The sequence below is a fragment of the Nicotiana tabacum genome, chromosome 7 (genome assembly GCF_000715075.1).
Source record: "Nicotiana tabacum cultivar K326 chromosome 7, ASM71507v2, whole genome shotgun sequence".
In the NCBI taxonomy this organism is placed as follows: domain Eukaryota; kingdom Viridiplantae; phylum Streptophyta; class Magnoliopsida; order Solanales; family Solanaceae; genus Nicotiana; species Nicotiana tabacum.
Window position 1 is genome coordinate 121,350,304 of NC_134086.1, and position 10,694 is coordinate 121,360,997.

The window sequence follows — 10,694 nt, forward strand, 5'->3', positions numbered from 1 at the left end:
TTTCCATATGAATCAACACTTATTACTAATATTTTCTCTCATTACTTTACTTATACAACATTACTATTACCTATCTTGATGAACCGATGAATGTAACGTGCAACGAGACAACGTAACAAACTGACACAGATTCAGAGGAAGATGAAATACCAGAAGAGATTGTTAAAGAAATCGAAAATTTTGAGAACACACCTAAGTCCAACATGGACGAGACTGGGATCGTTAACCTGGGAGATGCAGAGAATGTCAAAGAAACATGAATCAGCGTCCATTTGTCACTGTCAGAAAAGGAAGAGTACACATAATTTTTAAGGGAATATGAGGACATATTTGCCTGGTCATATGATGATATGACTGGCCTGAGTACGTCTATTGTGGCTCACAGACTACCAACCGATCCAACATGTCCACCGGTAAAGCAAAAGCTCAGAAAGTTCAAGCCTGATATGAGTCTAAAAATCAAGGAAGAAGTTACTAAGCAGGTCAAAGCTAAGGTTCTCAGGGTAGTAGAATACTGACATGGTTAGCCAATATCGTGCCAATATCAAAGAAGTACGAGAAGGTCAGAGTCTATGTCGACTACTGAGATCTCAACCGAGCTAGTCCGAAGGACGACTTCCCCTTACCGAATATACACATCCTGATCGATAATTGTGCCAAACATGAGTTGCAGTCATTTGTAGATTCTTTCGTTGGGTACCATCTGATCTGGATGGATGAAGAAGATGCTGAGAAAACGACTTTCATTACGCCGTGGGGAATGTATTGTTACAAGATGATGTTGTTTGGGTTAAAGAATGTTGGGGCCACCTACATGAGGGCCATGACTACCATCTTCCACGATATGATACACAAGGAGGTAGATGTGTATGTAGATGATGTTATTATCAAGTTCAAGAAAGCTACTGACCACATGGAAGATTTAAGGAAATTCTTCAACAGATTACGGAGGTACAATCTGAAACTGAATCCCGCGAAGTGTGCATTTGGGGTTCCTGCTGGGAAACTACTTGGGTTCATTATGAGTCGCCGAGGAATAGAACTAGATCCATCAAAGGTCAAAGCTATTCAAGAATTGCCACAACCAAAGAACAAGAAGGACGTGATGAGTTTTTTGGGGAGACTTAACTACATCAACCAGTTCATAGCACAATCTACGGTTATCTGTAAGCCAATCTTTAAGATGTTGAAGAAGGACGCCGCTACCAATGGACTGATGACTGCCAAAAAGCTTTCAACAGAATCAAGGAGTACTTGTCAACACCACCTATCTTGGTCCCGCCAAAGCTAGGTAGACCTCTTTTACTCTACCTTGCAGTATTGGATGGAGCTTTCGGTTGCATTCTGGGGCAGCATGACGAAAAATGGAGGAAGGAGCAGACCATCTATTACCTTAGTAAGAAGTTCACCCCGTGTGAGGCCCGGTATTCTCTGTTAGAGCGCACTTGCTGTGCTTTGACTTGGGTAGCTCATAAGCTGAGGCACTACTTCTGTGTCTATACTACATATCTCATATCAAGGATGGATCCTTTAAAGTACACCTTCCATAAGCCCATGCCCACTTGCAAGCTAGCCAAAGGCAAATCCTGTTGAGCAAATTTGACATTGTTTACGTCACTCAGAAGGCAATCAAGGGACATGCACTAGCAGATCACCTTGCTGAAAACCCCGTGGACGGAGAATATGAACCCCTAAAAATGTATTTTCCTGATGAAGAGGTATCGTTCATAGGAGAAGACATTGTAGAATCCTATGATGGTTGGAGAATGTCTTTCAATGGAGCAACAAATTTCAAAGGAGTTGGCATAGGAGCAGTCCTAGTATCAGATACCGGTCAACATTATCCGGTGTCTGACAAGCTCAGGTTTCCCTGCACCAACAATATGACTGAGTATGAAGCCTGCATCCTAAGGCTCAAAATGGCCATTGACATGAACATTCAAGAGTTGCTAGTGATCGAAGACTCAAACCTACTTATACATCAGATCTGGGAAGAATGGGCAACCAAGAACTCTAAGATACTCTCGTATTTGCACTATGTACAGGAATTGAGAAAGAGGTTCACAAAGACGGAATTCCAACATGTTCCCAGAGTCTAGAATGAGTTCGTCGATGCATTGGCGACCCTTTCCTCTATGATACAAGATCTAGATAAAAACTTCATTGATCCTATTGGTAAAGCTCCATGACCAGCCGGCCTATTGTGCTCAGGTTGAAGAGGAAGCTGATGGAAAGCTTTGGTTTCATGATATCAAGGAATACTTGGTGAAAGGAGAATACCTAGAACTTGCAAATCCTACCCAGAAGCGCACACCTCGGAGGTTATCCAGTAATTTCTTTCACAACAGAGGAATCTTGTATAGAAAGACTCCTGATTTGGGATTACTAAGGTTTGTCGACGCGAAAGAAGCATCCAAGCTATTAGAGGAGATTCATGTAGGGACCTGCGGTCCACATATAAACGGTTTCGTTTTAGCAAAGAAGATACTCTGTGTTGGTTACTTTTGGATGACTATGGAAACGGACTGCATCCAGTATGTCCGAAAATGCCACCGCTGTCAGATACACGCAGACATGATAAAGGTACCTCCAAACGAGCTTAATGAAACAAGCTCATCATGGCCGTTTGATGCCTGGGAAATGGATGTTATTGGACTAATCGAGCCCACCGCTTCCAACAGACACAGGTTTATCCTGGTAGCAATCGACTATTTCACCAAATGGGTTGAAGCAGCATCTTACAAAGTAGTAACCAAAAAAGTCGTGGCAAACTTTGTCCGCAACCGCATTGTTTATCGATTCGGGATTCCAGAGTCAATCATTACTGATAATGGCTCCAACCTCAACAGTGACTTGATGAAAGCCATGTGTGAAACTTTCAAGATTAGACACAAGAGCTCTACAGCCTACAAACCTCAGATGAACGGGGCCGTAGAAGCCGCCAATAAGAATATCAAGAAGATACTAAGGAAAATGATAGAGAAGCATAAATAATGGCACGAGAAGTTATCATTTTCTCTTCTGGGGTACCGCACCATAGTTCGCACATCAACTAGGGCAACCCCCTATATGTTGGTTTATGGTACAGAAGCAGTCATTCCCGCCGAGGTAGAAATTCCCTCCCTAAGGATCATACAGGAAGTAGAGCTCGACAATGCGGAGTGGGTGAAGATCATTACGAACAGTTGGCTCTTATCGATGGAAAGAGAATGAATGTCGTTTTCCATGGTCAGCTTTATCAGAACAGAATGTCCAGAGTCTTCAACAAAAGAGTCAAGCTGAGACAGTTCACACAGGGGAAGCTGGTGTTAAAGAAAAATTTTCCTCATCAAGATGAAGCCAAGGGGAAATTCTCTCCCAACTGGCAGGGTCCGTACACGATTCACCGGGTTCTAATGGGAGGAGCCCTCATACTTGTAGAAATAGACGGAGAAGTCTGGCCGAAGCTGATCAATTCAGATGCAGTCAAGCGTTACTATGTATAATCTTTATGCTTCCCTCATATAATGTAAATTGAACTACGCTTGACCTGATTCCGTTTAAGAGGGGATATGTAGGCAGCCCTATGGGTTCAGACACAATTCAATAAAATTTCATTTCCCCCTACGATTGGAAACTGGGGCAGAATTTTGAGGAGGACCCTTAAAATTTTGAAGTCGATTTCAGCCAATTATCACTAGCAGCAGTTAGAAGAAGCAACCCAGTAAACTGGGGCAGAATTTTAAGGAGGACCCTCAAAATTCCGTAACAAGGAATGTTTCAATGTCTTGGACCACCTCGTAGTCGTCAGTTCATCTAAAGAAAACTATTTCTTAATTATGTATTTATTGTTACATTTTCTTCACTAAATCATGCATGTTAATTTCTGAAATCGCTCCGTTTAGCAACGCTACCTCCAACGATACGTATAGCGTCACCAGATCAAAGCCGAGCAGGTCAAGCAGAGCCAGCGGGGATACGAACTAACCTACCCTCTTTTACAAAACTCATGATTTTTCTTTGGATACAAGCACTTGAGTTGTAAAATCATCAAATATACTATACACTCACGAGACTCACATTGCTCAGAAATATAACTCTCAGAATTGTTGCACTTACTCACAGCTGCTATCCGCATGCAGTGTCCCCAGCAGACATAGTATGCCCAACAGTCACAATATCGCAATCCGCTATCAGCTAAGAAAATTCTATTATCATTTTGCCCTTTTACTTCTTGCATAAGGCTACCATTCTGCCTTCCGAGACTAAGCTCTATCTCCATCTGCATTCTTGCATTGCATAAGGCTATCATTATGCCTTCCGAGACTAAGCTCTATCTCCATCTGCATTCTTGCATTGCATAAGGCTACCATTCTGCCTTCCGAGACTAAGCTCTATCTCCATTTGCATTCTTACGTTGCATAAGGCTACCATTCTGCCTTCCGAGACTAAGCTCTGTCTCCATCTGCATTCTTGCATTGCATAAGGCTACCATCCTGCCTTCCGAGACTAAGATCTGTCTCCATCTGTATTCTTGCATTGCATAAGACTACCATTTTGCCTTCCGAGACAAAGCTTTGTTTCCATCTGCATTCATGCATTGCATAAGGCTACCATTCTGCCTTCCGAGACTAAGCTCTGTCTCCATTTGCATTCTTGCATTGCATAAGGCTACCATTCTGCCTTCCGAGGTTAAGCTCTACCTCCATTTGCATCGGCTGAAAGATCTCCACTTTATTTACATTTGCATCGGCTGAAAAATCGCCACTTTAGTTACATCTACATCGGCTGAAAGATCGCCACTTTATTTACATCTGCATCGGCTGAAAGATCGCCAATTTATTTACATTTGCATTGGCTGAAAGACCGCCACCTTATTTACATTTGCATTGGCTGAAAGATCGCCACCCACTACATCTCATGGGCTGAAAGATCGCCAAATTATCCGAAGGTGTCATTGTTCGGAGGCACCATTCTCATAGCCCGAGAACACCATTTCATGGCCTAAGGACCCCTTTTATCTTTTGCATATCATTATTCAAAGGCATCATAGTTCGGAGGCATCATTTCATGGCCTACGAATCTTTTATTATGCCATTCATGGTCTTAGGGCGTCATCCTAACCATCCAAAGACAACATTCATGGTCCAACGGGAACTTGCATCATGTTTAAATTTACGCACAATATATGCTTGTATTGCTTATTTGCAGGTAGACCGGCAAGAAACGACCATCTCAACAAGAGCGATCCCGCTCCAGTTCCCGCAGCCCTATCAGATTTCAATCATCCATCCCAACCTGAAAATTGCGTCCGTTCTTGAGAAATCTCCATCGACATATTCCGCCGACGGATCCTGAACTACATATGTCCTGATTCCTGTAAAACTAGAGACATGTAGGCAACTTAGAAGCCAGAGCACGGCCAATTCTCTTCAAACCATTTCATTCGGTCAAAATTGACCATCATATCTTTACCTGACAACTTTTTCATCCTTCTCGAGTAAAGTGGGACAACTGTTGATACCAATTTTTTCCTGTATATTTTTTATATGCAAATTACCTTTCAAATAGCATATGTATGCATGTATAAATATGTCCAAGGGTTTTCTTATTTTTCATTAATTTTTAAAGATTTTTGGATCAATTTATTGCCCTATTTTATCAAGAACAACCCAATAATTATTCCCAAAATTGTCATTTTGGCGATTCACCTATTAGATTCTCATATTTATACTAAATATAGCTAACATAATTTTTTCATAATTTTACAAATTTATTTAGTATTTTTAAAAGCTAAATTACATATAATTGCAATATTAGCCTCTTTTAAGATTTAATTGTGTTTATGTTCATAAAATTAACTCCAGTATTTTTATTTTTATAATTATACATTATTAATCATTTTAGTATCTTTAATTATTTCCAAAAAATATTTTACTATTTTTTTATAAAATAAATAAGAGGAAAATGGCTATTTAAATGTTAGCCCATTTGTATTTCAATTTTGGCCAGATTTGGCACCCCTAATTAAACCCAATTTCAGATCCCCTTACCCGGCCCAAATCCTAAATTTACCCGACCCACAACCCTTTAAAATAACCCGCGCGGACCCCTTGCTAATCTTAGTCGTTGATCACTTAGATCAACGGCTCATATTTGCCCTTTCCTTTTTAATTCCCCAATACCCCCAAACCCTAACCACTTCTCATCTATAGCCGCCCTTGAATCGCCCCCTTCTCTCAATTCTCTCTCAAAGCTTCTCGAACCCTAGCTACCTCCCTCCACTTCTACCCTGAAATCACTAGAATCCATGGCTTCCAAGGCCATTGAAGCCCTATGTCGGCCTCCTATAACTCCTACACGCCTGGTCACTATAGTTTCAAGGCCTGACCATGAAGAAGCTTGGTCCAAACCTCGGATGTTTTCAGTACTATGGCTATCTCCGGCCATTTTCGACCTTGTTCCGGCCAACTATGGTTATTCGAGCTTGATCTCGACCTCTCCTGCTTAGATCGATGATTTTCAAGCCTTTCTCACCCTCTGGGTTTCTTCTGAAATCCTAACCTTCGAGGTTTTTCTGATTCTTTTAGATCTGTTGTAGATCTGTGCTTACCCTAAGCTTTCAAATGTTTTCTCAAAGTTCCTTTCAAAACTCTACTTTCAAAACTTTTATCTTTTCCGATCTAGGGTTTTGTTGAGTTATTCAGAAGTTTCTCTGATCTTTAGCATGTTCCACTGTGTTTCTTATGTTGGTTTTTCTACTGTGTTTATTATGTTCTTCTATGTTTCTTATGTTGATTCTTCTACCATATTTCTTATGATTGCTTCTCTATTGTGTTTCTTATGTTCTTCTACTGGAATACGCATACTAAGAGTCTTAGTTCCCTTTTTGGGATTTCTGAACTTATTTCATTAGTATTGCTGCCTGGTTTACTCGTCCTTTCATCTCTACGCTCGATTGATGGTAAAACCCTAAAATTTAGGGATTCATTCGAGTTTTGAGACCATTTGCTGTGTGATTTGCTTGTTCTTCATCTCTGAACTTGTTTGATTTCAAAACCCTAAACTTCTTTGGACCTAGTCGAGTTTCTGAAGTTGTTTCATCTACTCCTCGATTGAGCTTCGAAATCTTTGTTTCGAACTTTGTTTTTTTATATGATTCTGGTTCCCTGCTAAACTCTTCTAAGGTCGTTCTACTGGACCCTCTGCATGTTATTTGATACTCTCTCACTTGCTGAGTTACTATGTGACTACCATGCTCCTATAGTTCACTGATTTTGCAATTGCATGACACCTTTCTTTGTCCTAAATTCAGCCTCGCATGCCTAATACTTGTGTACTCTTTATATGTGTTGAACTTCCCCTCTAAAATGACTTTCAATTTTTGATTGATTTTAGACTTCCTTTTGTGGAAGTCTGGTTGATTTCTTTCCTTGTTTTGCTAATTTCCCTGTTACTTGGTTTGAGTCGAAAACTTTCCTTAGCCTTTCTGACTTGATTTATTCATGAACCAATAATTTCAAATCTCTGACTCCTTGATTTATTTCTACTGATTGATTCTTACCTTATCTGTGTAACCATGTGTTTCAAAATTTCTTCCCTTAATTAAACTCTTATGTATTTACCCCTAATTGTTTACTTTACACAAGATGCTTACTTGATCTCTTTCCTTAAATAATTTTTTGCTCATTACCGTTTAAGTTTGAACTCCTAAATTAAAGAAAGTCTTCTACTTATTGATTTTAATTGGTACATGATTATTTTCTTACCTTATTTTTTACCCGTTTTCACACTATAAATATCTGCTCTTTCATTGACACAAAGACAAGGGGGATACTCATAGTTTTCTAAACTCACACTCACTCTCACAAAAAGCACTCTCTCTTGTTACTTGTACTGTGGCCTGTTTTCTTTCAAGTCCTGCTGCCTGCTTTTATTCTATTTGCTTCTTTGAAACTGGTATATCTTGATTAAGATTTTTCAGCAATCACAACAATGTGTTTATTTAGTACTTTCACTTGCACGTCTGCTTATTACTTGTGTTTAGTTCAGAGCTTACTCTAATATGCTGTAATTTCTTTTTGCATGTTCTATTATGAATCCCAAACCTCTACCCCTATGTATTCATGCTATGGCTTGTTTGAGGCATGACAATACTGTAAATTATTGTCCATAACTCAAACTTGATTCCTCTGGGATCCTAGCCTCTAGTAGTATGTGTTTCTGGCAGGCTTATAGGTATGCCAGCATCCTCCATTGCTAGGCATGCCTAAAGCTTGCCCTTGCCTAAGCAATAGGCTCTTTACAATTTCCTTATTCCCCTGAACCCCTTTTGTGTACCTGTTTGTAGCTGTTTCTCCCTCCTTTATTCCATGGAACTCTGTTCTTCACTTGCATTCTCTCTTAGACTTTAACTTCTGCCCCCCTCTTATGAGCCTTGCCTTAGGACCCATTGAGTTCCCTCTGAACTTGGACACTTAAGGGCTGGTACTTCCACACTGCACTTGCCCATATTCTGATAATGCAATTTGGGTGTAAGCATTGTCCGGAGTCCCATTGAGGCTCTTAGGGAACTTTGACGCACTTAGATTAGAGAAAGGCTCTGGATCGATGGTCCTGAAGTTGGGTTTATCATGTAACTCAGAGAGGAAGTTAGAATCACGCTTCCTCTAGTTGTATTTTTTCTTTTTATTTTTTCTGATGTAGTTTCATTTATTCTGGTTTGTAATAAGTTGTCACGACCCATATTTCCCACCATCGGGTGTCGTGATGGCGCCTACTATCGGAGCTAGGCAAGCCAAATATTTAAAACACCTTTCATGCTTTCTTTCAAACAATATAATAAACGAGACAAAATTTAAGCGGAAGACTTTAAATCTAAAGCAACTGAAAACCAAAAGTGCGGAAGTTTAATACACATCACTACCCAAGGTCTGGTGTCACTAGCTCACGGACTACTACAGAATACTACAAACAATGTCTAAAAGGAAATACATCATGTTTGTCCGATACAAGATGAACAAACGAAAAACATGGAAAGGGACTTCGGCCTGCGAACGCCAGCTAAGCTACCTCGAGAGTCCCTGGACTGAAGATAGCTGCCAGAAATCCTACTGTTGTGGTCCGTAAGCTGCTCCCGGATCTGTGAACAAAAATGCACAGAGTGTAGCATCAGCACAACCGACCCCATGTGCTGGTAAGTGTCTGGCCTAACCCCGGCGAAGTAGTGACGAGACTAGACAGTACCTACCACGATTAACCTGTACAGATATATATACAGCAAGTGCAAGAAAACAATAACAAGATAATACAAAGTAAAACTGGGAGGGGACATGCTATCGGGGAGTAACAGATAAAAATGAAATATTGGAAATAAACAGAAGAAACTCCGGTTTCCATGATATATATATATATATATATATATAGTGGACGGCGTGCCACACGATCCCATAATATCATATATAAGTGGACGGCGTGCCACACGATCCCATAATATAGTATATAAGTGGACGGCGTGCCACACGATCCCATAGTATAGTATATAAGTGGACGGCGTGCCACACGATCCCAATTCATATCATATATAAGTGGACAGCATGCCACACGATCCCATAATATCATATATAAGTGGACGGCGTGCCACACTATCCCACAATATCATATATAAGTGGACGGCGTGCCACACGATCCCATAATATCATATATAAGTGGACGGCGTGCCACACGATCCCATAATATCATATATAAGTGGACGGCGTGCCACACGATCCCATAATATCGTTCATAATATCTGACTTCATATAGTAGACCCCTTCAGGGGAGAATAACAACTCAATACCTTTAACCCGGCAAGGGTACAGTTAACAACCCAAAATATCCCGACAAGGGAGAATATATATATCAGTCTACACATCCCGGCAAGGGAGTATTCACAACACATTCTCCTTTTTAAATCCATTCTTCCCCAACTAGCACATTCATGTTCGAGCTAACGCTCCAAAAGTACACCAATCACAATTTTACCTCAACCGTTCACATTATATGAAACTCATCAAATAAACAAGGAGCTTGTGTCACATTATTCGAATTAAAAGCAATCAAGACTCACAGTCATGCTAGACTCCGGTGCATAGATAACCGTCACCATGCCTATACACCGTACTCCACATTAGCAAGTAGCAAATATCATCCTAATCCTATTCAAGCCAAAGTTAGAACAAACACTTACCTCAAATGCTCCAAACTCAACTCACGCTTCTAGTATAGCTTTACCTCTTGATTCCACCCAATCCACTCGAATCTAGTCATAAGTTACTTAATCACATTAATAATTACTAAATGAATCATCCCCAATGCATGAAAATAGATTTATTTTTCAAGGTTTTTCCCAAAAAGGTCAAAAATACCCCCGGACCCACGTGGTCGAAACTCGAGGTTCGGACCAAAACCCGGTTACCCATTCCCCCATGAATCCAAATATATGATTTATTTTTAAATCGGACCCCAAATTGAGGTCCAACTTCTCAATTTGTAGAAAACCTAGGTTCTACCCAAAACACCCAATTTTCCCCATGAAAATCTTTGAATTGAAGTTGAAATTATGTTAAAAGATATTGAGGAATAAAGAAATTAAGTTAGAAATCACTTACCAATCGTTTTGAAGAAGAAAAGTTGTTTGGAAAATCGCCTCTTAGGTTTTGGGTTTTTGAAAAGTG